Below are 27,365 nucleotides of genomic sequence, written 5' to 3'. Positions count from 1 at the left end.
TTTGAGAAAAGTCAACCATGACTCAACTGAACTCAGGGCTCAAAAACACTGAGCTGCAGGCCCAGTGTTTTTAGTGTTGGACCATTAAACGCTGCCCACAAGTCATGATTCAGATTTGAGAACTTATTGTGCGTAAAACATCCTAGAGTTCTAAGGATGCAGTTGTTGGGATTTTAGAATGGTCAACCATGATTCAACTGAACTCAGGGCTCAAAAACACTCAACTGCAGGCCCAGTGTTTTTAGTGTTGGACCAGTAAACGCTGCCCACAAGTCATGATTCAGATTTCAGAACTTATTGTGCGTAAAACATCCTAGAGTTCTAAGGATGCAGTTGTTGGATTTTGAGAATGGTCAACCATGATTCAACTGAACTCAGGGCTCAAAATCACTGAACTGCAGGCCCAGTGTTTTTAGTGTTGGACCAGTAAACGCTGCCCACAAGTCATGATTCAGATTTCAGAACTTATATTGTGCGTATTGTATGTAACATCCTATTGTTCTAAGGATGCAGTTGTTGGGATTTTAGAGTGGTCAACCATGATTCAACTGAACTCAAGGCTTAAAAACACTAAAGTAAACTTGTGAACGAACAAATCTGGTGGTCTTGCTTTTTTAAATTTATAATACCGCACCTCACTTTTAGTTTTTAAACTTTATGTTCAACCATATTGACTTTGAGTCTGATGAAGGCCTATCTTTCAATTCTGTATGAAAGTATTTACCGATGAGATATCCTCTTATTAGTGCTTGGTCAAATAATACAAAAGGTCTAAATGTGACACTGTGTAGATTATACACACGGAGTGTTTAGATTTTGTTCTCTCATTTTGGTTCTGACCTAATGTGACAACTTTTCCGCTCCAGTAAAAGTCCTACAAGCAAGCCCTATATATTCTTTTCGATTTTTTCCCCTGAATTTATCTCATGATTAGCTTGAAACAAACGTCCTGCGTACATGTACATGTGCTTGCTTTCCCTCGAGCCTATCAGTAAAGGATTAGCTTGAACCAACCAGGAAACGAGGTCTTTTGTGTAATTATCTGTCCCCGGTTGAGCGTCTCTGTTTTGACGAGGAATTGAAAAAAAAGAGTGACCAACACAGCTGACTGAGACAGCCACCCTGTCATTGAACACTAGAGGCACTTCTAGCAATTACATGGACAGGTGTGTTTTCAGAAGTGCAAGAGAGAACTTAAGAGAAAATAAACAAGGGGTGAATAAATGAATGTTTAAACCAAGTGTTTTGGAAGGAGCTGGTGCTTCCGTGATGAAATCAGAGCCATCGTTTGGAGATTCCATGATTGACAGATTGCCCTCTTCTCCTAAAAGATCTTTGATACATGTATTTAACGGATAACTCAAAATTGCCTTCAGTCCTGTATGCTTCGTTTTTAAAACGACAAGGGCACAAAGGCATTTTCTCCTTGGTTAAAGGGCACCCTATGAGGAAACTTTAAATTTCTACTGGAGCATTTCAAGGGCACCAAGGCAATGACCAGGGGCTGATTTCACAAAGATCTTAGATTGCTCTTCACTGCAAATCAGTCGCAGTTGCTATAAGCAAGGCCTATGTCACAATATAAATCAACGTGGTACTACTTACAATTTGCGATGAATTTTATTGCTTTGTAAAATCGGCTCCAGGGGGCATGGAGGCAATCGCCTTTGTTGCCTCCATGAAGTATCAGGCCAGTGCCTTGTTTACCAAGATGGCTTATTTCGATGGTTCTCCCAAGCATATTGGGGCCATTACAAAAAAACAAAAGAAATTACTATTTTCTTTTAACTTCAGATGACATTCAACATCTCATGAAAATTTAACATTTAGAAACACCCCAGAGAACATCATCTCTAGAAGTTATGAATCTCCTCTCCCAGTGTATTTCCAGCAATGACCACCAAAAACCACCCAGCAATCACAGCATTGTGAAATCCTACAAAAACTAAGTGTTTACTTTGAACTTCTAGGTCTACATGTACGTGTACATGTTCGTACACGTACATGTACCAGCCAACATGGGATCTTTTATTACGTTGTGGTCACACTGAAGGACCTGTAATTTGCACTTGTCGAACGAAACCAATATTAGACACAGGAATCAAAGTTTTCCAAAGCGCTTACTCACCTATTTACACCGACTTGTACCACAGTAAGGTTAACTCTGGATCACAGCATTTATCGGGGGCGACGACAATGGCTTGGGCACCGACTCGAACGGTAAACAATGACCCGCATGCACTTGAACAAGTCAGTTATTAACAAGTCTTTATCAGAGCTCTCTGTTACTCCCACAAATTCCCCAGACTGACGTGATATGGAAAATTCTCTCCCAACTTCGACATCTCTCGAATCATCTCAGGAAATTTGCTCCAATGCCCAAGAGAGGGAGAGGGAGAGAGGGCGATGGAAGATTTTTTTCTTGTAATGGATTGCAATTCACAAACGTCTTGATGAAGAGGAATCAACAAAAGAGGAGAGCAAAATAAAAAGAAGGAAAAAAACGTTTTTGGCCAGCGTCATTCCTGTAATAAATGGCAGTCCCAGCGGGTCCCGATACCATGCATGTGCAACAATCAGACAAGAAACTACTCTAGACTCTACTGAGCATGACCAGTGTCTAACATGTACTCAGAATGCAGATCGAAGAAGCGCAAACCTACTCTTTTCTAAACAGTCAACCTTTGATTTTTCGTTTGTGGAAATTTCAACACTTGCCGCAGGCTATACAGGGACACTCGGCTGAAGAGAAGTTCAGTGATGTTTTTGTCTCGATGGCTCTTGCCACAATGCCCTGTTCAATTCACTCAATCATTACTCAAAAATTATGCTCAAACATACATTACAGTGAAATAAAACATCTCCGTTTTGTGCGTGCATAAAAGTGGTTGAAAAGTCAGTGTACAAGAAAAACTTGCTATCCCAACTCAATTGCAGTTTCTTATGTTTTTCTTTATAAATGTCGACTTTTGCTACCAAATCAGAAGCTAAAGTCCATACCAATCAGAAGTGACAGGGGGCAGGACTCAGCATACACGTACATGTACATTAACAACCTATGCAGATGCCTGAGAAAACAACAATCATCCACCTTTGATTCATTTATAAAACGTTTTTTTGGGGGATTGGTTAAACACTCAGCACTTTGCATACAAGTTATGAATATGTACACGTTTCAAACAGGTTCAAACAGGGCCCAATTTCATAGAGCTGCGTAGCACAAAAATTTGCTTAGCATGAAATTTCTTCCTTGATTAAAACAGGATTACTAACCAAATTTCCACGTGATTTTCAGGATGAGCAAACAACAGCTGAATCCCAGTAACAAGTAAGAAAGAAGTAATTTTCCACGAATTTGATTTCGAGACCTCAAATTTAGATGAGGTCTCGAAATCAACTTGCATCTGAAAGCACACAACTTCGTATGACAAGGTTGTCTTTTCTTTCTTTATTATCTCGCAACTTCGACGACCAATTGAGCTCAAATTTTCACAGGTTTGTTATTTTATGTATATGTTGAGCTACACCAAGTGAGAAGACTGGTCTTTGACAATTACCAATAGTGTCCAGTGTCTTTAACTCACCTAAGTCCTAATATTATTCCTACATGTAAGTTACGAGGAATGTGGTGAAATCGACGGCTGGTCACTGACTAATAATGGTGCCCACATCACCAGTGCAAACTTATACTTCCCTCACATTTTACCTTTACTATGGAAAAACACCATTGTCCTTAAAACAAGTGTTGTAGTTAAAGCGCTGGCGCATTTGGAAAGGTTTGTAATACACACAGGCTTCAACCAAATCTCTATGACACACCTTAAAAATAGACGTAATCAATTGCTTTGAAAGGACCTTGAAAAGTAATCCGACTTGGAAAAAACAAATCCAAAACCAAATAATTTTCTAGAGCCTTGCTTTTTTTCTTTTAAAACTATGTTTTGCAACAATAACATGTTGATAAACAATGTGTGGTTAGCCAGCAGTAGGTTGCATATTTTGATAATTTTATTTTACTTTTTGGCAAAGACCTTGTTTGTTCATTAATTTGTAAAAACTGATCCCCCCCCCCCCCCATTGTTCAATTTCAGAATGAGTGTAGACCATGTTTTTCCAAATTCTGGCTTACATCTTTTACATGTAATTTGTTCGGGATTCCTTGTTGTCAAAGTAAATAAATAATTACATAAAAACAAACTTACGTCAAATTGGAGCCCACAATGTCCGCAATTTCAAGATCCACAAGATTTCCGGGTGCTACAAATTCAGCTTGCTATGCCTTAGTATGACCTCAGAGAGTACTCACGGTCGGACGATGGGGCCGGTCGGACGATGGGGCCGGCCAGCCATGTACAGCCTTCCCTGCGAGGCAAAGTTCAGTAAGCTCTCAGTTAATGCTTGTTTGCATAAGATATACTTATAATGCTATCGCTGACAAATACAAACATCGATATGTGTCAACGTTGATTAGTGACGAGTGTTGTATTTAGAGACACCCACTTTCGGCAATAACAACTGGATTTGCTGAGGAAGGTCCAACAACAGCAGACAGGTAGCTCATTTACATAGTCCATCATGCCCATGCAAAAGCCATGTTGACAATTCATGAATATTCATTAGGAATATTAAAGAGGCACACCCGATGAAAATTTCTCAGGCTTGTGCTTTAAAAAAGTAAAAATAATAACAACGACTCGATGAGTTTTTATCACAAATGAAAATACGCAAAATCAATCAATCATTCAATCAATCAAGTGTCAGTATATATCCAAGTATGTTCGAAGGCGCTTCGACAAAGAATCTAACATAAAACAATGCTCTTGAGTACAAATGGGTGTTAATATAATAATAATAACAAAGTCTTATATAGCGCACGTATCTACCAAACAAGGTACTCAAGGCGCTGAGTATTATACTAACTTTCAGAAAGATAGGTTATTGCAGTGATGAATTTTGAGACCCAATTAGTTAGCACCTTATAATGGTTTACAAGGTGCTACGGCGCATACAGCAGCCACAGCCAGGAACACCGCGCGGGGCGAACCCCCTCTCTTTTCAATAAGTGCACTGGGTTCTTTTACTTGCGTTACACAACACATGGGTCCAACAGCTTTACGTCCCATCCGAAGGACGAAGCAATGGTTAAGTGTCTTGCTTAAGGACACAAGTGTCCGGCTTGGGATTCGAACCCACACTCTGCAGATCAGAAACACCAGAGTTTGAATTCGGTGCTCTTAACCGCTCGGCCACGACACTTCCAGTCTCTCCTTAAAACTGTCACATTTGGTGAAGTTTTAATGTCCACAGCGAGATCATTACATATTGTACAGTGTTCATCTTTATTTTTGTATGCTGTGATTAAATAAAATAATAAACAGTATTCATGAAGGGCCAAAATCTGTATTAAAAGTGAAAGGTAGAAATTTCATGCCTAGCAAATTTTTGTGCTTAGCAGCTCTATGAAATTGGGCCCTGGGAACTTTCTGCAGAATCAAGGAGAGTCGGCAGCTCTGCTAAAATGTAAATTTGATAAAATCGAAAAAAAAGAGAGAATTTAAAGTTGTCATCTTGAAGCTGTGCATTATTATGTTTACTCTCATATCATTCAATCATTTGAGTTCTTCAGTTCCATTGTTTGGACACCCTGTTTTCCCACACTCATCCAAACAAAATAAGATGCATGCCGTGTGCATCACTAAGCTGAGCAGGTCAGCTTGATCAATACATTTTAGAATAATTCAACAATTCCTTCTACTCAGCCAATCTCGCTGTGTGTAAGAACGCCAAGTGTGTGGCTGACTTGCATTAGTATACCCTGGTAAATCGGGTTGCTGTTTTCTCTCTTTCTTAAAGACATTGAATTTATTTGTATAAAAAACATGTCAAAATACATACACAATGAGAAAAGACAATGAAATAAGATTAACCAAAATAGAACACCAAAATAAGAAGATTGTACAAAACTGTCCAAGGATAACCCCCAACAGCCAATGATTAGACAAGAGCAAAAGGAAGAACCTTGGAAAACAAAGCAAGAAAACCCTTAAAACATCACTTACTGAGGTACAGTAGTTTTTGAGAAATGAGTAAAACAATGTCACAAAAATAAATTTTGTCTATACAGAAAAAAACAATTTTAGCGTGTAAAACGTACTTTTGTGACATTGCTTTACTCATTTTTCACAAACTACAGCACCTCAGCAAGTAATATTTTAAGGGTTAGCTTTCTACATCTTCAAACAGTGTACCTGTATTGAATTTAATGTAAATAATTAACTAACTATTAGCACAAACAGTCAGTTGACTAGCCCAAAATGCTGTCTGTAAGTCCTGTTTGTGAGTAGTACCTGCTTGAGAGCAAATCAATTTGTTTAGCAATTTATATTTCCTTAACGCTGACCAACTACAGAATGTGGTCAATAATGCAAGCTACTGACCTAGATTGAATTTTGCATTCAATGGCCGGAGAGTCCCTGAGACTAAAATTTACTCTACGCAGCACTTCAGCGGACACCGGCGTAACATGAACTTTCACTCCAGAGAATAGAATCTCCTTTCACAATGCAGCAGAAGGGAGAATATTTACTCCTGACAAATGTCGTCAAATGGCATTTTGAGGAAAGTACATACACAACGTCCACAGTGAGTAAATGTTAAGGGAGCGAACTGCACGGCTGAGAGATATCAGGTGGCAAGGTGAGTAAGTCACCGAGGGAATTTCTTAAGGGATCTTTCGCTTGATTATAAAAAGACTGGGCTACTTTTTGTAACAAAAACACAACGTCCACAGATTAACATTAAACTTCAGTCTTGTCAAAGAATTATCATTCAGCATCAAGACAAGGTGAGAAGACAATGAAGAAATTTCAGTTTAAGAAGTGGGAGTTTTTTTGTGTGCAAAATATAGAGGCTACGCATTGAAGTACAACCTATATAAGACCAGGGCCCAAGTTCATCGAGCTGAGCTAGGCACAAAAATTTGCTTAGCATGAGATTTCTTCCTTGATAAAAACAAGATTACCAACCAAACTTCCACATGATTTTCAGGATTTATAAGCAAACAACAGCTGAATACCAATAACAAACAATTGTGCAAAAAAAATGAAATTTGGTTGGTAATCCTGTTTTTATCAAGGAAGAAATGTCATGCTAAGCAAATTTGTGTGCTTAGCAGCTCTATGAAATTGGGCCCAGTTATTGCTATATTGCACCATGCACCATATTGCCCCCGGCGTGATTCAAACCACTCCTAGGGGTGGAAGGAAGGTAGGGAGAGATACAAGTACCACTATGCCAACACGACACCATCACCAGTTCATCTCACCAATACATACTTTCTTATGCAGCCTCGTGTCGAGGGCCGTGGAAAGGACTGCTTAAAGCCATTGGACACTTTCGGTAAACAGTATTGTCCAAAGGCCCACACTTTGTGTATCACAACTTATATACAAAATAACAAACCTGTGAAAATTTAAGCTCAATTGGTCATCGGAGTCAGGAGAAAATAACGGGAAAACCCACCCTTGTTTCCGCACATTTTGCCGTGTCATTATCAATTCTCGATGTCGAGAATTGATAATTGTTTTATTGTTTTCTCAAAAAGTAAAGCATTTCATGGAACAACATTTCAAGAGAAGTCTTTCACAATAACCTTAACTGTAAACCCTGTAAGTTATTTGTAAATCTGTGAACTTTTTGTTTTTCTGTTCCGAAAGTGTATAATGGCTAATGTGTGCCGAGTTCAAAATGATTTTTATTTGTATTAAAATAAACATTAGATCAATGTGCAGAGTGGAATCATTGCAAGAATTACCAAGGTACACATACATAGATGTGTTTGTTATTCCTCATAACAATTTGTTATTCCTCATATCACGCTGCCATCCAGCGCACATATCACATGCAGTGTAAAAATAATGACCTACATTCTCATGTCTTCTTCATTTCCTATGGCCATAATTACATGTATCCGAGTATAAAGATGTAGAGATTGAAGGCCACCGAGGGGTTCACTGATGCAGGTTGCTGAAGTTTCCCCTGTCTAAGAGGTGAAACTTAATGGTGTGGAATAGGCCTGTACAAATATCCGGTTAATGGCGAATAGGTTTTCCTATCCGTAACCGCGAATGCCTTTTTTTTCTTAACCGGATATCCGCATAGGGCGCGAATACCTATTTATAAACCGGATAGTTCTGTAATTACAACCAAGTAACCGTATATTCTTTTAATATCCGAATATCCGCGGACGTCGGGCGACAACTGATAGGAATGTTTTGTCTGAATCCTTATGAAACTTCTATCAAGACAGCATAAAACAGCATAAATTTAACTATGCTCACCTCCGTGAAGAGTTAAACAATGACATTTCTGACGTAATTTGTTCAAAGATTACAAAAGTTTTCCTTCACGTATAGTCAATCACGATCAAAAGAAAAAGCAAATCGCCATCTTTAAATTAGATCTGGTTATTTTTATGAATGAACCGAGTGACACTGTCTAAAACTAATATCAATCCGCCCATACGATCTCATTTTGTTAAAATATTTTCTTTTAAATTTTTTTTTTAATAGCGCCCTCTAGCGGCGAAAAAAAAACTATTCGAATATCCGGTTAATTTCGGATAGTTGGCCAGCGGTATCCGAATATCAAAATTTCACTATTCGCCCAGCACTAGTGTGGAATAGTTACTATTCCAAAGACCAATCCAACACAAGCTTCTCCTCCTTACATTATACAAATGTAAGTCCATCAATGGATTTTCACCTGAGCATCTACATAAAAACTCATTCAAACTAACAAACCATCTCGTAATTTCTGTTCCTGTCGCTTACATACATGTACAACTCCAAACACTACACGCACCACACGAACCAAGACAAACAACTATATTCACAGCACTCATTAAAGGGTTTGGTTACTTTTTGTAACACAAAACACAATGTCTACATATTTACGAAGATAATGATAGTAGCAAGCTTACCTTAAAATATTACTTGCTGAGGTGCTTTAGTCTTGCAGAAATTGGTAAAACATTGTCAAGAAAACATGTTTGAAATGCTAAAAATGCTTTAAAGATTTTGTTCAAAATATTATTCGCTGAGGTACCGTAGTTTTTGAGACAATGTCACTAAAATAATTTTAGCACATGACCAATGCTGGTAAATACATTGAACGTGCTAAAATCAAAATTGATTTTTGTGAAATTGTTTCAAAAACTTCAAGTTAATATTTTAAGGGAAGCTTTCTATCATCATTAACCATAATGTAAATCTGTTGACATGTGTGCTTCGTGTCAGCCAAACAGTACCCCAAACCCATAATTTCAATCATGATTGTTTAAACTCTATATTTGAATTTCAATCATGATTGTTTAAACTCTATATTTGACATTTGAAATGTTTTGAATTCATTTATACCCAATAATGATTGACCATTCTCATGACTGCATTACTGTTCATTACACATAAATAAATGAAATAGAGACTTGATCTCCAGGAGGTGGAGAGAGTTTTTCTATTTTTACTTTCTTTTATTTTACATAAATTTATTTACGTATATTTATTATTTCTTCGTTGTCTATTGACGTAATGAATGACATTTGTTTTCGGAGTTTGTTGTTTTTCAAACCTGACATTTGAGACTAATCTGTCAGCCTTTAATAACATAACTGATGACATGCCCATTAAAATAAATGAAACCATTTTCTAATAGACTTATTATTTATGGTTTTGACATTTGAGAATGACTTTTAGGGCAATGAGTTATTTTTTGTTATGATCACAGCAACTAAAGGAACACGCTGCCTTGGATCGGCCGAGTTGGTCTTTGAAAAGCGTTTGTAACCGTGTTTTTATAAAATGCATATGGGTAGAAAGATGTTGCAAAAGTAGAATACAATGATCCACACTAACATGCCTCGAAATTGCACGGTTTTCCTATTACCTCATCGACTAACACGACCGGCCATTTATGGGAGTCAAAGTTGTGACTCCCATAAATGGCCGATCGTGTTAGTTCGCACAGTAAAAGAAAAGCCACGCAATTTCGAAGCCAAACTTGCGTGGATCATTGTACTCTACTTTTAAAACATCTTTCCAACCATATGCATTTTATAAAAAACGGTTACCACTGCTTTTTATAGACCAACTTGTCCGATCCAAGACAACGTGTTCCTTTGTCTTAATAGTTGTATTTGTGAGTGAATGCTCAATATTTGCTTGTATGACAAATTTACTTTTAAAATTTTGAAATGCTCTCTTGCCAATGTTTTAAATGGTTAATTTTTATTTCTAAATAATGTTCCCCTATTTGATTGCTTGATTTTATGTTTAAACCTAAAGGGATTGCTCTTTTGGATAGTGATTTGGTTCTTTTTTTTTGGCAATCCCTAGGATTCTGTTTGTTCTTTGTTTTTGGGTATGTCTTTAATGTTTTCATAATGTTGTTAAATACATTTCAAGTAGGCCCTATTTGATGCTGTGTTTTTGATGTTTTTGAAGTCTGAATCAATAAATAAATAAAGAAGTACTTAGCATTTCTTCCATCCAGCAAGAGACCCTACATGTACATGTAGTTTGACCTAGACAAAATTAAAACAGAAATGATTTTGTTTGCAACAGTCTTTTCAAAACCTCCAAAACAACATCCAAAATAGTTAGCAAGGAAAATTTAATGCATTATTTGCATAAATAAAAAATTTCTGTTTTCACCTCTATTTTCACTAATGCTTGTATGCAATGCCCTGATAGAACAAAATTTATAAATTTTCACAACAAATTTGCATGATGCCCGCAATAAAATACTCAGGAAAGTCAATAACGTGACTGAAAACAACCCAAGAAACACTGTTAAACAGCCAATAAAGGATGATCTCAAATATATAGATATTACAGTTTTCTAATAGCTGGAGTCCATAGGAAAAATAAACAAAATATAATGAGTCTCTAACACGTACCTCACGTTAAAACATGGTAAAAATGTTTTTTCTACACAACGCTTCTAGCCAAATTTCTGAAAAACACGGGGTCAAACAAACCTGCGCGACAAAGGAATCATGACGTCAGTGGCGGCTATTTGGTGTGGAAAATAGCGCCCTCAGTTTACCAAAGCTGGAGAACTGTGTTCACACCCAATTAGGGGAATATCGTCACTGGCGTCAAGAGGTCATTATAATAGATAAGCAATTTTTGACTCTCGGCTGAAAAAGCCGCGCGACCGGGTGCATTTTTGACTCGAGTTATTCGTTACTAAATGAAAATTCTTAGAGTAAAATGGTTATTAACCGGTATCTACGATGTCTATTTGGCCATAAAAAGGTAATAGTTGACATATTGAGATCATCCTTTATTGGCTCTTTAAGGTAAGATCTTCAGTTCATTGTATCCTTGGAAATAAAAAATGTCTGTAATGTCATTGCTGTGCACAGCGTGCAGCATTAATGACTGAAGATTGACTTGCTGAGATAACTATGACAAAACAGTTGGCCCTGAGGCAAATCTTCAACAGCCTATTAAAGTTAAAGAAATTCAACAAAACTGTTTGCTTTCGCAAAAGCCCTGCATGTAACCGAGCTCAACGCAAACAATATTAATACCAACAGCGTACAATTATGCAATTTTATTTAAAAAAACTGTATGTCAGTACACATCGTTATCATAGACTGTGTACACACAGTGCAGTCTTGCTGGTAACTCACTTAGTTTCTTGTGGGTTTTTTTTGTAAGAAGAGAAACAAGAACAAACTTGAAAGTAGAGAACAAATTCAACTGCAATTTTTGCTGTAACTGTAAGAATTGATGCCTATCATATTCACTTGTGGACTTGATGTACTCAACGCTGCCAATACAAAAATACAATTGAATCAAAGTATACTAGACAAGGCTCCCATGGGACGTTGAATACTAAATTATATTATGGGGCCTACTGCACTGGAAACAATTTGTGGTCATTACTGTTAATGTATAGTCAACACTAAATTACCCTCCAATACTATTTTCATCATCTGCTTCTTTGTATTGCTAACAAGGTCTTAAATTATAGTCCAATGTACATGTAAAACTTAGAGACAGGTGTCCAAAATTGATGTAAATATTGTCAATTGCCATTCACAATATGTACAGAATTGAAACAATGTGGACTGCTTCTTTTTCCCTTCAGTTACTTGTTATTGTCAAGAAAATTTGATGTTTCCAGGAGATTTTGAGAAAACCCTGAAATCAGGAACAATCATGAGAAGTCACCTCTATCATCTGTCTGTACAATAGGATCCGAATGCCTAACCCTATGAAAAGCAAACATTATTTGGACTACATACGTTTTGACATACATGACTGGCCCCAGTCCTTCACTCTGGCAATTGGCTACATTTTAGAAGGTTTGTGTTTGAAAGGGTTTGCTTCTTTGGTTCATGAGAACTTGAACAGACATTTTATTTTAGTATCATGTCTTTCTGCAATTAATTGAGCTTGGAAATGTGGAAATAAAACAGAAGATCACTTTAAGCTTCCATACAAAAGACACAAACTCTATAGCTGTACTTTTGTACAGATGTCCTGAACATGTTAAGTGTTTTTCTCCTAAACAGAGCAACTCCATTCATAAAAATTACTCAGAAGCAGACAGCCCACACAGTAACTCAAGCTTACAACACACCAGATGTCGGCAGCTGAAACAATTGCCAGTAAGAAAGTCGATTTCTGCAGAAGAAAAAAACGAAGAGAGACTACGAGTCTTGATTCGGTGTCTTGGTAAGGTCTTGCATTGTCGTCTACCATGACAGGAAAGCCATATACATGTAGGAAGGATGGAGGATGGGTTTACATCCGATGCTTGGTATCCAAGCACAGAGGACAGGTGTTTCGTTTAGGATTGGTTGTCTGGTAAAATTAGATTACAACAACTGTGGGATCGCGCAACATATCAATACTAATGAGGGGTTGAATTACAGCTGGATTGGTTCCTTTCTCTATGGATTGATTGACTGCGTTATTTAAGGTTTCATAAATGCGCAGACTTGATTTCAATTACATGAATGGACAGGTTTAAATGGCAGTTGTCCATTTTAATTTCAGTTACAATGTATTATGAATTGAAGAGACATCATAAGGACAATAAACCTTAGCTAAATTTAGCTAAGTTTTATAGTATGGACATGGAAATGGGCTGGACACACTGCCCGAAGAAATGACAATACATTATGGACAGGCTTATACTATGTACATGTACATGTACTTCACGGACACAACAAAGGCGATGGCCTCCATGCTACCTGGTCATTGCCTTGGTGCCCTTGAAATGCTCCAGTACATTTGCACAATTTCCTCATAGGGTGCCCTTTCCCAGGAAGAACATGTCTTGATGCCCTTTCTGTTTCAAAAATGAAGCAAACAGGCCTGTATGGGCAACAAGAATAATGGATTGGCAACCTAGGACAGGGAAAAGGAAAAAAGGTAGACAGAGAAGATGGAGAGATGTGGAAGTGTCATGGCCGAGCGGTTAAGAGCACCGAATTCAAACTCTGGTGTTTCTGATCAGCAGAGTGTGGGTTCGAATCCCCAGCCATGACACTTGTGTCCTTAAGCAAGACACAAAACCATTGCTTCGTCCTTCGGATGGGACGTTAAGCCGTTGGTCCCATGTGTTACATTTGTGTATGTAACGCATGTAAAAGAACCTACATAGTGCACTTATCGAAAAGAGAAGGGGTTCGCCCGGGTGTTCCTGGTCCGATCGACAGCAAATTGCACCAAAGCATCTTGTAACACATTACATGGTGCTATCAGATGTAGGTCTCATAATTCAAGCGTAGTCCCACAATCTGGCAGGAAATACTGTATGTTACAGCGCCAGGAGCGTCACTGGGTGACGGACATGTGCGCTTTATAAGTTTAGCCACAATTATTATTATTATGATGACATCTAAGGTACAGGTACATGTACCAAACGGTACCAAAGTAGTCCAGTTTATGGAACAAAACCCAATTTTAAAGCAATAATAATATTTTTCCATATTTTTACCACATCCAGCCATTATGATCACTTTTTAATGTTGTAAATACAACTACAATCAATGGCCTGCTTTTATCTGATTGATGTTTAGATTTTAATTGGTTTTGTTTTGCTTGTTTTTCGTGATTATAACATTTTCAATTCTTGTCTGTTGTTTTGTTGTATTGTCATACCGTTTTTCAGTAAAAGTAATTCAATTTCAATGTGCAGTTTTCAATGTGTAAATTTAGGTGAGTGGCTTAACTATTTCACATATTTTTTTATTTTTTTATTACCAATTTGGCTTCCTATTTAATTTCAAATGTTAAATTTATGTAGAATTGTTGTAATTCAGCCTTTGTGCTGCAAGGACAGTTTTTTAATAAACCATTTTGTCTATCTATATGTATCTATCTATACATGCAGGAGCAACAGGGACCAGAGGATAGAAAGTAATGGCGTTTACATAAGGGCTACACCTGTACACTCGATGAACACAGCCTCAATAATGGTGATGATGATGATGATAAATTGAAGTCTTGCGTCGATGCGTTCAGAGAGATTACAAAGACTACACATTTCTCCCTGCCATCTTATCTAATGTAAATTATATCAAATTGTCAATAGCTTTACAGATTTCATCCAAGTTGCTTGTTTGTTGGGTTCAAGCCATTGGACCCTTTCGGTACAGGAAAAGTTCACAGATTTACAAATAACTTACAGGGTTTACAGAAGGTAGTGGTGAAAGACTTCTCTTGAAATATTATTCCATGAAATGCTTTACTTTTTGAGAAAACAGTTAAAACAATATCAATTCTCGATATCGAGAATTACGGATTTATTTTAAACACATGTCATGACACGGCGAAACATGCGGATACAAGGGTGGGTTTTCCCTGTGATTTTCTCCCGACTCCGACGTCCGATTGAGCCTAAATTATTACAGGTTTGTTATTTTATATAGAAGTTGTGATACACGAAGTGTGGGCCTTGGACAATACTGTTTTCCGAAAGGGTCCAATGGCTTTAATGGGGTGTTTATTTATCTTAAAGCAAACTTGTAATCTTGATTCTGAACGGTCGATCCATAGTAGTGCAAGTGTGAAAAATAAAACTATTATTGCAAGGCCATACCCAAAACAGTTCTAGAACACACGTTCTTACTCCACAGAAGCATTTTGATAATTGACTGAATTCCACTCACGCTTGTTTAATACATTTTGTAACTCATTCGATAAGAACATTAAAGACACTAGACACTATTGGTAATTATCAAAGACCAGTATTCTCACTTGGTGTATCTCAACATGCATAAAATAACAAACCTGTGGCATTTTGAGCTCAATTGGTCATCAAAGTTGCGAGATAGTGCTGAAAGAAAAAACACCCTTGTCATACGAAGTTGTGTGATTTCAGATGCTTGATTTTAATTCTGAGGTCTTGAAATCAAAATTACTTCTTTCTCAAAAACTACGTTACTTCAGAGGAAGCCGTTTCTCACATTGTTTTACACTATCAACCTCTCCCTGTTACTCGTTACTAAGTAAGGTTTCATGCTAATAATTATTTTACGTAAATTTTACCATTCGGAATAGTGTCCACTGCCTTTAAACGTGTAAAATGTCTTGGATTTTAACCGTTCTTGAACTTAATACAATTCTTACGAACATGTACATGCACCTCCTCTTTAATTACACATGTGGGTGTGACAGATGATGTTTACTCAAATACTGTCACAATCACAGTACATGTATCATTAGGAGCTACAACTATCATCAGCCAGTAATCAGTGGTCCCAAGGGATGACTGTGGGGTGATTCTACGTAACTATTCTAAAAAGAAATTCATGAAGGACAGGAAATTTTCTTGTTCAGTGGTGCTCACTCACACGAAATACATATTTCAGAAAATTAGCTGTGTGTGATTTCATGTTCACTACCTTGTGGAGAGCGAGGACAAAACAGGAAAGTGAGGACAGAGGGTCTCTTAATCATCAATGGGAATTCTAAAGACTTGGAATTGTTCCACCTAATATATTTTTACAAGGGGTATGGGAGTTTCTTAAAGGCAGTGGACACTATTGGTAATTACCGAAAATAATTAAAGCATAAAACCTTTCTTGATTACAAGTAATAGGGAGAGGTTGATGGTATAAAACATTGTTAGAAACGGCTCCCTCTGAAGTGCCATAGTTTTCGAGAAAGAAGTAATTGTCCACGAATTTGATTTCGATACCTCAGATTTAGAACTTGAGGTCTCCAAATCAACCATCTAAACGCACACAACTTCGTGTGACAAGGGTGTTTTTTACTTTCATTATTATCTCGCAAGTTGGATGACCGATTGAGCTCAAATTTTCACAGGTTTGTTACTTTATGCATATGTTGAGATACACCAGTATAGTCTTACTCGTTAGCGAGTGACAGCCTATTATATATGTTGAGATACACCAACTGTGAAGGCAAGTCTTTGACAATTACCAATAGTGTCTACTATTTTTTTAATCCATCTTTTCAAAAGGACTGGCCTAGGAGCTTTTCCTGAATCTGACTTGATGCTCTCGAACACCTGTAACCGTCTCTTTCGCTAAACAATATTAGTGAATGCCTACCACTTTACCAGCAAATCTTTTTAGTGTTATCCAACCCTGTTAGTGTTAGTGTTAACACAGGTCCTCATGCAACTAATAATAGGTATAAATAAGTTTGCGGTTGATTCAAACTGAAGAATTGGTGGCCTGTTTGATTTGAAATACTTTGCGGCCATCTTGAAATAAAATAGTAAATAGTAAATAGTAAGGCCCTCATCCTCCTTTTTTTTGAAAAATCCGGACAATCAACTGGTATTTTTGTGTTATTTGGCCTTATAAGCAGAAGATAGTGCTTAGCAAAAGTCTTTGATTTAACGTACTTTCCACAAGATTGGCACCAGACATGCCAGTTGCAACAATGTAACCTTTATGGAATATTGCTACGAATCAGTTTCTGTTTAGCAAGATTTGTCGGTGCTAAGCAAGTTTTTTTTGCTTACAGGCCTTATGAAATTGGGCCCTTGGCAAAATATACCATGCCCCCCCCCCCCCCCATGGCCTCTATAAGTCTGTGTAGTTCTAGTCCGATCATACCATATCCGGTGCCAAGTGGATTGTTACATGTAGACATGCTACTAGTTTGATTTTAGTATTCATTTCAAAGCATAATAAATAATGAATCTGTACGTGATTTTAATCGGAACAGTAGACAGGGGTCGGTTCTAGACACACAATCAGCCACGACTATGAAAACAAACCACCAGATGGGAAATTGAAGTACTACAGTAAGTCCTATATTATGTGATCCCTAATGCTGCGATTTTGATTTTAGTATTCATTTCAAAGCATGTTGAATTTGTACATGATCTAAATCAGAACAGCAGACAGAGGTCGGTCCTAGACACACAATCAGCCACGACTATTAAAACAAACCACCAGATGGGAAATTGAAGTACTACAGTTAGTCCTATATGTATAAATGTGATCCCTATTAATGCTGCGATTTTGATTTTAGTATTCATTTCAAAGCATAATATATGTTGAATTTATACAATGATCAAAATCAGAACAGTAGACAGAGGTTGGTACTAGACACACAATCAGCCACGACTATGAAAACAAAACCACCAGATGGGAAATTGAAGTACTACAGTAGTCCAATAAATGTGATCCTTAGCAACCAAGCTTTAAAGCGGTAACCTGGTAACCCTGCATACCAAACTGAGAGACACTAAAAAAAAACCAACGCAGGTACAAGTTACAACGCACATTGAAGGGAGAAATAATGTCAAGATTCTACGCTGTATATAGGTCACAAGTGTTTTTGTATGGACAAGCCTTCAATTTTTTTTTTTATCAAAGATTATTTTGTCAGAAAGTCCATTTTCGGTCTTAAGGAATGTTGCCTTTAAAAATGAGTCAAATCATATTTGTTTTAATACAATGATCCTAAATCGTCTGTGATTCAAAATAACCAGTATTTTGAAGATCCCACATTACTTCTGAAATTTAATGCCAACAATGCAAATCATCAGTGATTTGTTTGGATTTCAATATCAAATACAGTCGTACATGATCTCTACCATGTCTACTGGAGGTCAACAATTTTTGTCTGATTTCTAACAAAATAATCCAGAATCGTCATTGATTTCCACTGAAACAGTCAAATTTCTGTTATTCTTACACAGAACGTCAAAATAACATTTGACTCAAACAAAAACAGTCAAATCGTGTATGAATTCAAATAAATAAACATCAATAAAATAGAATAAAATAATATAAGAACCTACATTCCCTTAAAAAAAAAAAAAAAAAAATGGAAACAACTTGATCAGATCGGTGTCGAAAAAGTGCTGTCTTAAAGCCAGTGGACACTATTGGTCATGTCAAAGACCAGTCATATCACTTGCTGTATCCCAACATATGCATAAATTAACCAACCTGTGAAAATTTGAGCTGGTTTGGTCGTCGGAGTTGCGAGATTAAACTATGACAGAAAAAACACTCTTGTCACACGCAGTTGTGTGCTTTCAGATGCTTGATTTCGAGACCTCAAATTCTAAACTTGAGGTCTCAAATCAAATTCGTGGAAAATTACTTCTTTCTCGAAAACTACTCCACTTCAGAGGGAGCCATTTCTCACAATGTTTTATACTACCAACCTCTCCCCATTACTCGTTACCAAGTAAGGTTTTATGCTAATTATTATTTTGAGTAACTACTAATAGTGTCCACTGCCTTTAAAGAATTAAAATTTAAAAGTAATTGATGTCTTGGCTTGAGTCAGGGCTCAAAGTTTTCTCTGGACCACAAGCCAAAGTCTTACTGTTTTGTTCAAATGAATGATAAAACTTAGTGTTCTCATTTAGATTCTAGAGTCTCTTTCCATTTTGACTCTGGTCTTGTCAAAGTCAAATCCTGATCCAAAGACAGATTCTGAGCTCCCAGTCATGCAGCCTTCTTGTGGATTTTTCTCCCACATTTGAGCTCTGTGAGTGACAAGATGAAATGGCTCCCGGAGTTCTTATAATCTTGCTCCATTCGTGACTCCATTAAAACTAACCCCGTCATTCGATTCTCTCGATTCAGATTCAACCTTTTAAAATATTAGAAATCGCTGTCAAATATCGAGTCTTGACTTTCCCTCCCCTGTAGATTGCTCAGAGGCAAAAAAAATATTAAAGTCGACAAACACGCAAAATGTCTCTGTCCTGTTATATGCAGACTGCACTTTCGTATGAAGTTACGATCGATTGCATTCCACTACTGCATATTTTTTTCAAATCTACATTACATCCGGTCACTTGTAACAGTGTGCATTCAGAGGCTATTCTCTTCGCATGATGGCAAAAAAAACACTTCCCTTGTCAAATTATTGCTACGTGAATGTTTTTATAGCCAGCGAGCTGAGAGGGTCTTTTTTGAAACAATCTCTACCTTAGGTGAATGGCTACATTGTACCTACACATGTACATCCCTATCCTTGAAACCTTTCCTTACATGTACCTAAAAACGCAAGACTAACAGGTCCTAGGTTGGAAAAGATGTGCCAAATAGGTCTATATTTTTAATCTAAATTCTTAGGGAATGGTTTCCACATCTGGCCACCATATTTTAAAGGGATAGGTTTATTCTATATTTGTAATGTCTGTTGGACTTTATTTAAACTCTCTTGATATTCCTTCTCATGAATTGGTCGCAGAAACGCTAAAAACTAAAAAATTCAAGCCATCATTTCATTGGGCGGATGGAACTCCAACGCACTCATGCCCAAAAGGAACTAAAAATGGAGTGTAGCGAGCAGCCTTGTCTGGACCCCCATAATATATTTAAAAGTAACATTTCTGATAATGATTTTGACATTTGTAATAGTTCAAAGAGTTCTGTTAGCCCTTCTGAACAGGTACATGTTAGGATATTATTTGACCTAAATTAAGGAAGATACCTAGTCATGACACGATGCAGAATTTTAGAAGATTTTTGATCTGTAATAAAGAAACTACCCTACATGTACATGTATATAACGTGTCTAAAAAACTATTCACTTTTGAAATGGCCGCTGAATAAAACAAATTATGATTCCGGTGGAAAAGGTTTAGATGTATGGATAGCTTATGGATTCAACTTTCATATGACACCAAAAAGTCTAAGAATAGTTCATGCTTGGGTGAGCACTGCTCACTGAGGAATAAGTAGCTGACATCTTGGAGTGAATTTTGTAAGCTCCAAAGGACTAACCTCTCACATTTAAACGCTAACTGCGCAACCTTATTTTCATACCCTTTACAAAAGTGAACAGTGCTCATTCAACCATGAATTATTTTAGCATCATATGAAATATCACTCCATAAACTATCCATACATATAAACCTTTTCCCCAAGAATCATATTTTTTTTATTCGGCAACCATTTCAAAAGTGTATAGTTTTTTCTGAGACAACCTGTAAATTTTGCTTCATTTCAATTATTGGTGTGAAGTCGCGTTTTTTCTTGTTTCATATTTCAAACACATCTGTGTATGGGTAAAAACCAAAATTTAATACTCTCTATCACCGATGCAAATTAAACATCTATTATGTTTCACATTAATATCATGTCAATGGTGTTCATTGTGCTGTTAGATGTGCAATAAAATAAGTAATGTCGGCCTTCGGAAAAAAGACTCTGCTAGGGTCGAAACATAATGCCATAAACTAGCCAAGAACCCAATGGAGAGAAGACAAAGAAGGATTTTTCAATCTTAGATGTGGGAGGAAAACCCACACAGTCGGTACTGGGACTGAAAACCAATCAATTTTGGATGACAAACATTGTGAAAAGGCAATGGATTTAAGAATGCAAGACAAAAAAAGTGTTGTTTTATCTTAATTTGCCTCTTGCTTTATATGTTTACATGAAGGTTTGCAGTCCACGCATCCGCCTTGCCCTTTGTAAACTCCCCACAGAATTTGATATTTTCATCAAGTGACCTTTACCAGGGTTTTCTAGTTTCCATGAACGGAACCAAAGAGCAATTTCAGGATTGTTTTATGCTGCTTAAGTTTCCTTCCTCCATGCATAAGGTACATGTAGCAAAGGACGTGCAAGTTTCCCTGTTAAGATTTCCATAGCATCTTGCAGACTTTGTTTTCTTTTTGATCTTTGAAGCCAGGACACAGTGCTCCTACAGGGCTGGTCTGCCAAGTGGTCACTTGGAACCTTTTTGATCTTCAAGCTAATTTTGGCTCCAATTACAATAATACTTTAGGGATTGAGTTTGACCTTAAGATGGACACAGGGTGCCACCTTCCTCCATGATGCCACTAAGTCAAGTCTCATAGTCCTCCCTCAGTGGCCTAGTGGATAAGATCTATGGACTCACCTCGCAGTCGCTAAAGGTGGAAAGATTGAAAGTCCTCCACGAAAATACATGACATTGTTGTTTCAATTTTCCAAAAGTTAACACTGTTTAGCTGGAACTTTCCACAAGTGACTTTAAATTTATATTTCTTGATATTTCTGCCAGAAGTCAACACTCAATATAATGACAGAAAAAAACCAATCTACGTGTATTGTATGACCCTACCGTTATCAACCACAAAATATTGCTTAGCAAATTTCTGCTTTGCCAACTTGAGCAGGACACCAGTCATTGTACATGTTGCGCGTATACAAAATAAATGTAAATGACATGGTATTTTGGCTGGTAACCTTTTCTCTGTTTACCCTCCAACCAAACTGTAAAAATGCCATCAAATTTTGTGAATCACGTATGTTTTTAATCACGTACACATTCCGGTAGGCATTTTTTTTTGCACACGCACAATGTGTTTTTGAACACCATTGATGGGATTATTTTGATTGCGGCTATGTAAATAAGAAATTCCATATTTTTCTGGTGGATCGATTCTGGTTACATGAACAGAGATGCCAACATTGAATTTTAAAAAAGAGTAGCATCTCCCAAATGTTAAGGGCGAACGCAGCTTGGGCTCCCTAAACCGATCTTTCTATTACTCTCTACAATGCTAATTAGCTCACTTTCAGGCATTGTTTTGAAATAACAATTACCTGTATGCATCAACAGAACAGCTACAAATGTTTATAATGGCCAGTGAAAAAAAAAATTGAAAAAAAACCCTGATTTCCCTCATCTTCTGACTATGTTTCAAAAATAAATGTAACATAAAAAAGTGTGGTCTTACTTAAATGTAACATAAAAAAGGGTGGCCTTACTTAAATGTTTTTGTTTTAATTATCAGAAACGCAACAACAAGCTATTGGGAGAGTGAGGAGAAAAAAAAAAAAAAACGTGTCCGGATTTTGGGCAAAAAAATACGTGTCCGTATTTTGGGCATTGTCTGGGCATTGTCTGGACATCGACGCTACAATTACTGGTAGGAAAACATGGAAACTGTCTAGCTTAGACCTCACAGGCCACTCAGTTGAAGGTATTTTTGTTCAGAAGGTCTCCTTTTTTTGTCGCCATTATTTCGTACTTTTTTTGCCAAGCTTCGATAAAGTACATGTACAGCCAGCGTGGGCACAATAATAGTGGATACATGAGGAATGAGGTTACTGTGACACGTACGTTAGCTCACACACAACCTCATTCCCCACGCACGTGTGCACTATTCCCCCCATCATGTAATAGAGATCAATGGGTACGATCTAGCAGAAATGCACTAGCGTAAAAAATGCACACTCAGCCGGCCAGCCAGCGGGGGAGGGCACGCAACAATCATTACGTCGAGACACGTACATTGTTCGATTGAATTCGCCGCTATTATTCAACACTGCGTTCTAAAATTAAAAGTGTTTTTTTCTTTTCTGTTACAATTGTTTTGATATTTTTCTTAATTTTTATTTCCACTTAATAGTTCATTAGTTGTTTGCATGTATTGTACGATTTAATAAAATTATATTGGCCGGCTTGTTTAGCGTGTTTTATTGAGTATTATCGTAGCGTCGTAGTCACGGCTCGAAATCGTATTTGCTACGCCCAAATCGTGTATGTTGGTATCTCTGCATGAACTTCATTTAATCAGTGAGCTTTTAGATTGTAACTTTAAAGCCATTATACACTTTCGGAACAGAAAAAAAAAAAAAAAAAAAGTGCACAGATTTACAAATAACTTACAGGGTTTACAGAAGGTAATGGTAAAAGACTTCTCTTGAAATATTATTCCATGAAATGCCTTACTTTTTGAGAAAACATTGAAAGAATTATCAATTCTCGACATCGAGAATTACGGATTTATAGTAAACACATGTCATGACACGGCGAAACGTGCGAAAACAAGGTAGGGTTTTCCCGTTATTTTCTCCCGACTCCGATGACCGATTGAGCCTAACTTTTCACAGGTTTGTTATTTTATGTATACATGTAAGTTGTGATACATAAAGTATGGGCCTTTGGACAATACTGTTTACCGAAAGTGTCCAATGGCTTTAATCAGTGAGCTTTTAGATTATAACTTTAAATCAAATTCAAATTTTCCATAATTCCATTCCAATCCTCCATTTTGTTTTTCAGGATCAATAAGTCTGTTTCAAGCTGAAAATTAAGATGAATCTACAGTGTGTACAATAAAAGTTCTGGACACAAGTGGTAATTACTCAAAATAATTGTTAGCATAAAAACTTACTGGTAACGAGCAAGGGAGAGCTGTTCTGATAGTCTATGAAACATTGTGAAGTAACATAGTTTTGATAAAGAGGTAATTTCTCACTCAAAAAAAAACAAACTTCAGGTGAAGCCAGAGTTCACTTTGCATCTGAAAGCAAAAAAAGGGGATAAAACAACAAGGGTGTTTTCCTTTCTTTATTCTGATGCAAGTTTGATAACCGATTTTCACAGAATTGTTATTTAATGCAAATATGTTGGGATACACCAAATGAGAATACTGGTCTTTGACAATTACCAAACGTCAGTGCCTTTAAACACTTTTTGGAATTATGCCCTTACAAAAATGCCAAGGCTGTAATCCTTCAAACTACAAGCCTTCACCAGGGTTTTTTCCCAGTTGTTTTTCATCTTCAAAAATGTAGGGCATTCTGGAACCTTATTTGTGGATATTTTGCTGAAGCACGCTGAACTAAATCACGGTCTTTGAAATGTTTTCTGTTTGATGTTTATCCTGGTTTTATAAAACCCTTAACTTTGAAATCTGGAACACATGGTTTTCTCTTTTTTTTTTTTTTATTAGCCAAAATTCCACATTGGCCAAAATATGCGCGTATCGGCATGCGTACATAGCGCAGATCGGCCTCATACATTGTACACTAGCTTGTCCATGGCAAGAATCCTGGTACATTTACGTACGGTATTATGTATTCTCCTGGACAGTATTCAATTTAGTACATGTACATGTATGTAGTAAACTAATGCCCTCAGCTGTCCTCATTTCATAACAAATCGAGGAAACTGACAGACTCACAGCCATGACAGCTCCTTAATCTTTGGCCTAGTTTAAGAGAAACTCTGAGGTAACTAACATGATGGGGGGGGGGGACACCTTTTGTGAACCCGCTCTTTGCCCCCTGCTAAATTTCAAGTTCCTGATGTTGTTTTATAGGGAAACAGGTAAGGTTGCCTGCAGTACATAAACAACATGTCAACTGTGCGCAGAGCTCGCATTGTGTACACACCTGCAAATGCATCTAATTTCACCCCGACTTCATTAGCCAACACTGCACTACGTAAACTCCACCGCACCAAGTGTACAGTATAGCGCATAATGATAAGATGAACGTCAGTTGGGCACTGTTTATTGTTTACAAGTAACAGTCTTACTCTCAAGTTACATTTTTTTTTATTTGTTAAATTTATTTAAAAGTTGTATTTCATGGCTAAATTTTACATTCCCAACAGTCATGCTAATAATCTTTAAAACCACAAGGCATCTTCTTTGAAATATGGACCATTTTACAACCTCAAATGTCATTTTTCAAAAAATTATTTTTTACCTTTTCAGATATCCATTTCAAATAATTGTTTACATATTAAGGTTTATTAAACTGTTCATATAAGGATAGAGCAGTTAATTTTAATTGTGTTGTGATCATTTTAAAAGTGTAGAGTCTGCAGCAGTGAAACCTGTGGTTATATATATTTAATTCAAAACTAGCTTAAGTAAATCACAAGGAACATTCATTGTTTACTATAATGAGGTCCAACAGATGTACTTTCAAATAAAATCAGTAAAAAATCAACAAAACACCAAACACAGAAAATATAAGCCTGACAGAGGAGGGCATAAGGTTGACAGAAAAACAAAGCAAATATTGTCTGTAATTATTTTTTTCTGGCACAAGACTACTGTAATTTCGCTGATTATTGCAGCCTCTCATACCTAATATCTATCAAAAATAAAAACTTTGTCAAGTGTCCACATTTTTTTTTAAGGTAAAAAACCTCAGTTTAGAACGTAATTTTTGACAGATTTTAAGTGACGATCGCCAAAAAATTACAGATTTGCATGACGTTCCAGAAAATAGACGCACTTAATTGCAAAATGACGTTCCAGACTTTATTACCTTCGCGCAATCCACATCAAACGTACCTGAATGGAAGTTGATTTAGTTTCCAAAAACTCCATGTAGCGTTCTGAAGAAAGTATTTCCAATGTAAATCATCTGAAAGACGTTTTGGTTTTTCGTCTGGAGCTGTCCGATGGATTGTCGAACGGCAGTAAATGCCGACGTCATTTTCTTGACGGAATTATTTTGCCCCAGTATAAGATCGCGCAGAAAAACATGTGCTGATCGCGCGTTCCGTAAAAACACTGAGGGTGCCTGACTACAAGCAGACGTTTGAGGGGGTACGTCTCGTGTCAAAGGTACAACTTACAGGGCGATCAGAAAATTCATGAACGTCGCGCGGAAGTAAATGACAGACAAGAAAAAAATTACATCGCTGGAGATTTGAAAAACTGATTACTCTGATAGTTGACCAGGTATCGCAGCAATCATTGTCACAAAATAACTATTATTTAAACGTGTTTTCTTTGTATTTTTTTCGAACTTATTGAATGTCTTAAAAATTGGTTAACTCACGTGTTTCTTATTGTTGATATTTTGTCGTACTTTGATTGTCTTTTGCTGTTAAATTATTTGTCAACATCCCCCACCACCTGCGCATTCAAAAGTTAAATAAATGCCCTGCACATATGAAGTTTTTATCATTTAAATACCTCAATTATCTAACAGGTTGTTGAGGTCTGTCAAAAATGCTGATGTCAGGGACTCAAAATCTTCTACCTTGATTTATTTGAAAGGCCTAGGCTGTCAAAATTGTGTATAATATCTTGCTAGGTACCTCTTAGTTTATTACAATGTATAAATAAACAAAATAGCTTTCACTTATGAAAATATCAGGGTCCGAATTTCAGACTTACAAATGGTCCACATAATAAAGAAGATGCCACAAGTAAAACTGATCACTAGGTAAATTTTGAATAATTACGGTTTGAAAAACACAAACAATTGACTATTGAGTGGCAGTTAAACCAAGCTGTCTCAGGATGAAGCCCCAACCCTGCTCACTAGAAAAATGTTTGCATTTTGTAAAATCAACTCTGGTGAGCCCTGGTTGATTTTTCCCTCAAACTTGGGCCCCTTGCCGTTTTTATAAACCGTTTACAGTCTACTGAAGCTACATTGTAAATGGCTCTCTAAGAAAGACATTCATTACTGAAGAATCAACTGTGACATTAAAATCTACAAAATAAGTAGATAACTTGATCCCTGGTGCAGTACATGACAATCGTTTCAGATGTCATTTTGCTTTTTGCAATTTGGGAGAATGACCAAAAAAATGCTGATGACTTTAACCTTCCCCTTCCCCTTTTTGATGTTTTAAAAAAAATTACAGAATTGGTACGAAACAAAAATCATGAAGATCACAAATTTACATAAAACTTACACGGTCTAGTGATGATGAAGAAAACATCCCTTGAAATATTTCTGTCTGAAATTTCATATTTGATGAGAAATAAATAATCTAATTTTACGTTTGGATTTTATCGCTCAGTGAGCATTTTCTTCATTTTTGTTTTGGCATTGATGCAATGCAAAGTTATCGTAATTGTTTTTCACTATTCTCTCCTGACCCAGATGGCCGATCGATCTCAAACTTCAACAGATTTGTCAGTTTATGTATGGTGGATTTCATAAAGTGCTTACACTGCCAGCAGCTTTTTTGCTAGCAAACCAATTCTGTAATGTTCCTTTAACTAGTCAAATCATGGCAAATAAAGACAGTTTGTATTGCCGATACCCTGATACAAGTACAGAGTGTTCAATCGCTTGCTGCAGCAACAACAAGAGGGTATACAATGTACATCACCCACAAGAAACAGCAGTGCCA

The 27,365-nt window shown here is 36.9% G+C and overlaps 1 protein-coding gene across 1 annotated transcript in view; it reads right to left on the bottom strand.

Moving 5' to 3' along the window:
- The window catches only part of LOC117304721 (serine/threonine-protein kinase Sgk1-like), a 77,925-nt gene that overhangs the window by 45,086 nt on the left and 5,474 nt on the right, over positions 1 to 27,365 (bottom strand). Inside the window, exon 2 of the mRNA XM_033789322.1 lies at positions 4,203 to 4,362. The gene's annotated coding sequence lies outside the window, so the exon portion shown is untranslated. The remainder of the gene's footprint in view (positions 1 to 4,202; positions 4,363 to 27,365) is intronic.

This window comes from Asterias rubens, chromosome 21, assembly GCF_902459465.1.
Source record: "Asterias rubens chromosome 21, eAstRub1.3, whole genome shotgun sequence".
In the NCBI taxonomy this organism is placed as follows: domain Eukaryota; kingdom Metazoa; phylum Echinodermata; class Asteroidea; order Forcipulatida; family Asteriidae; genus Asterias; species Asterias rubens.
Note: the sequence above shows the minus strand (reverse complement) of the source record. Positions and strands in the feature narration are given on the sequence as shown.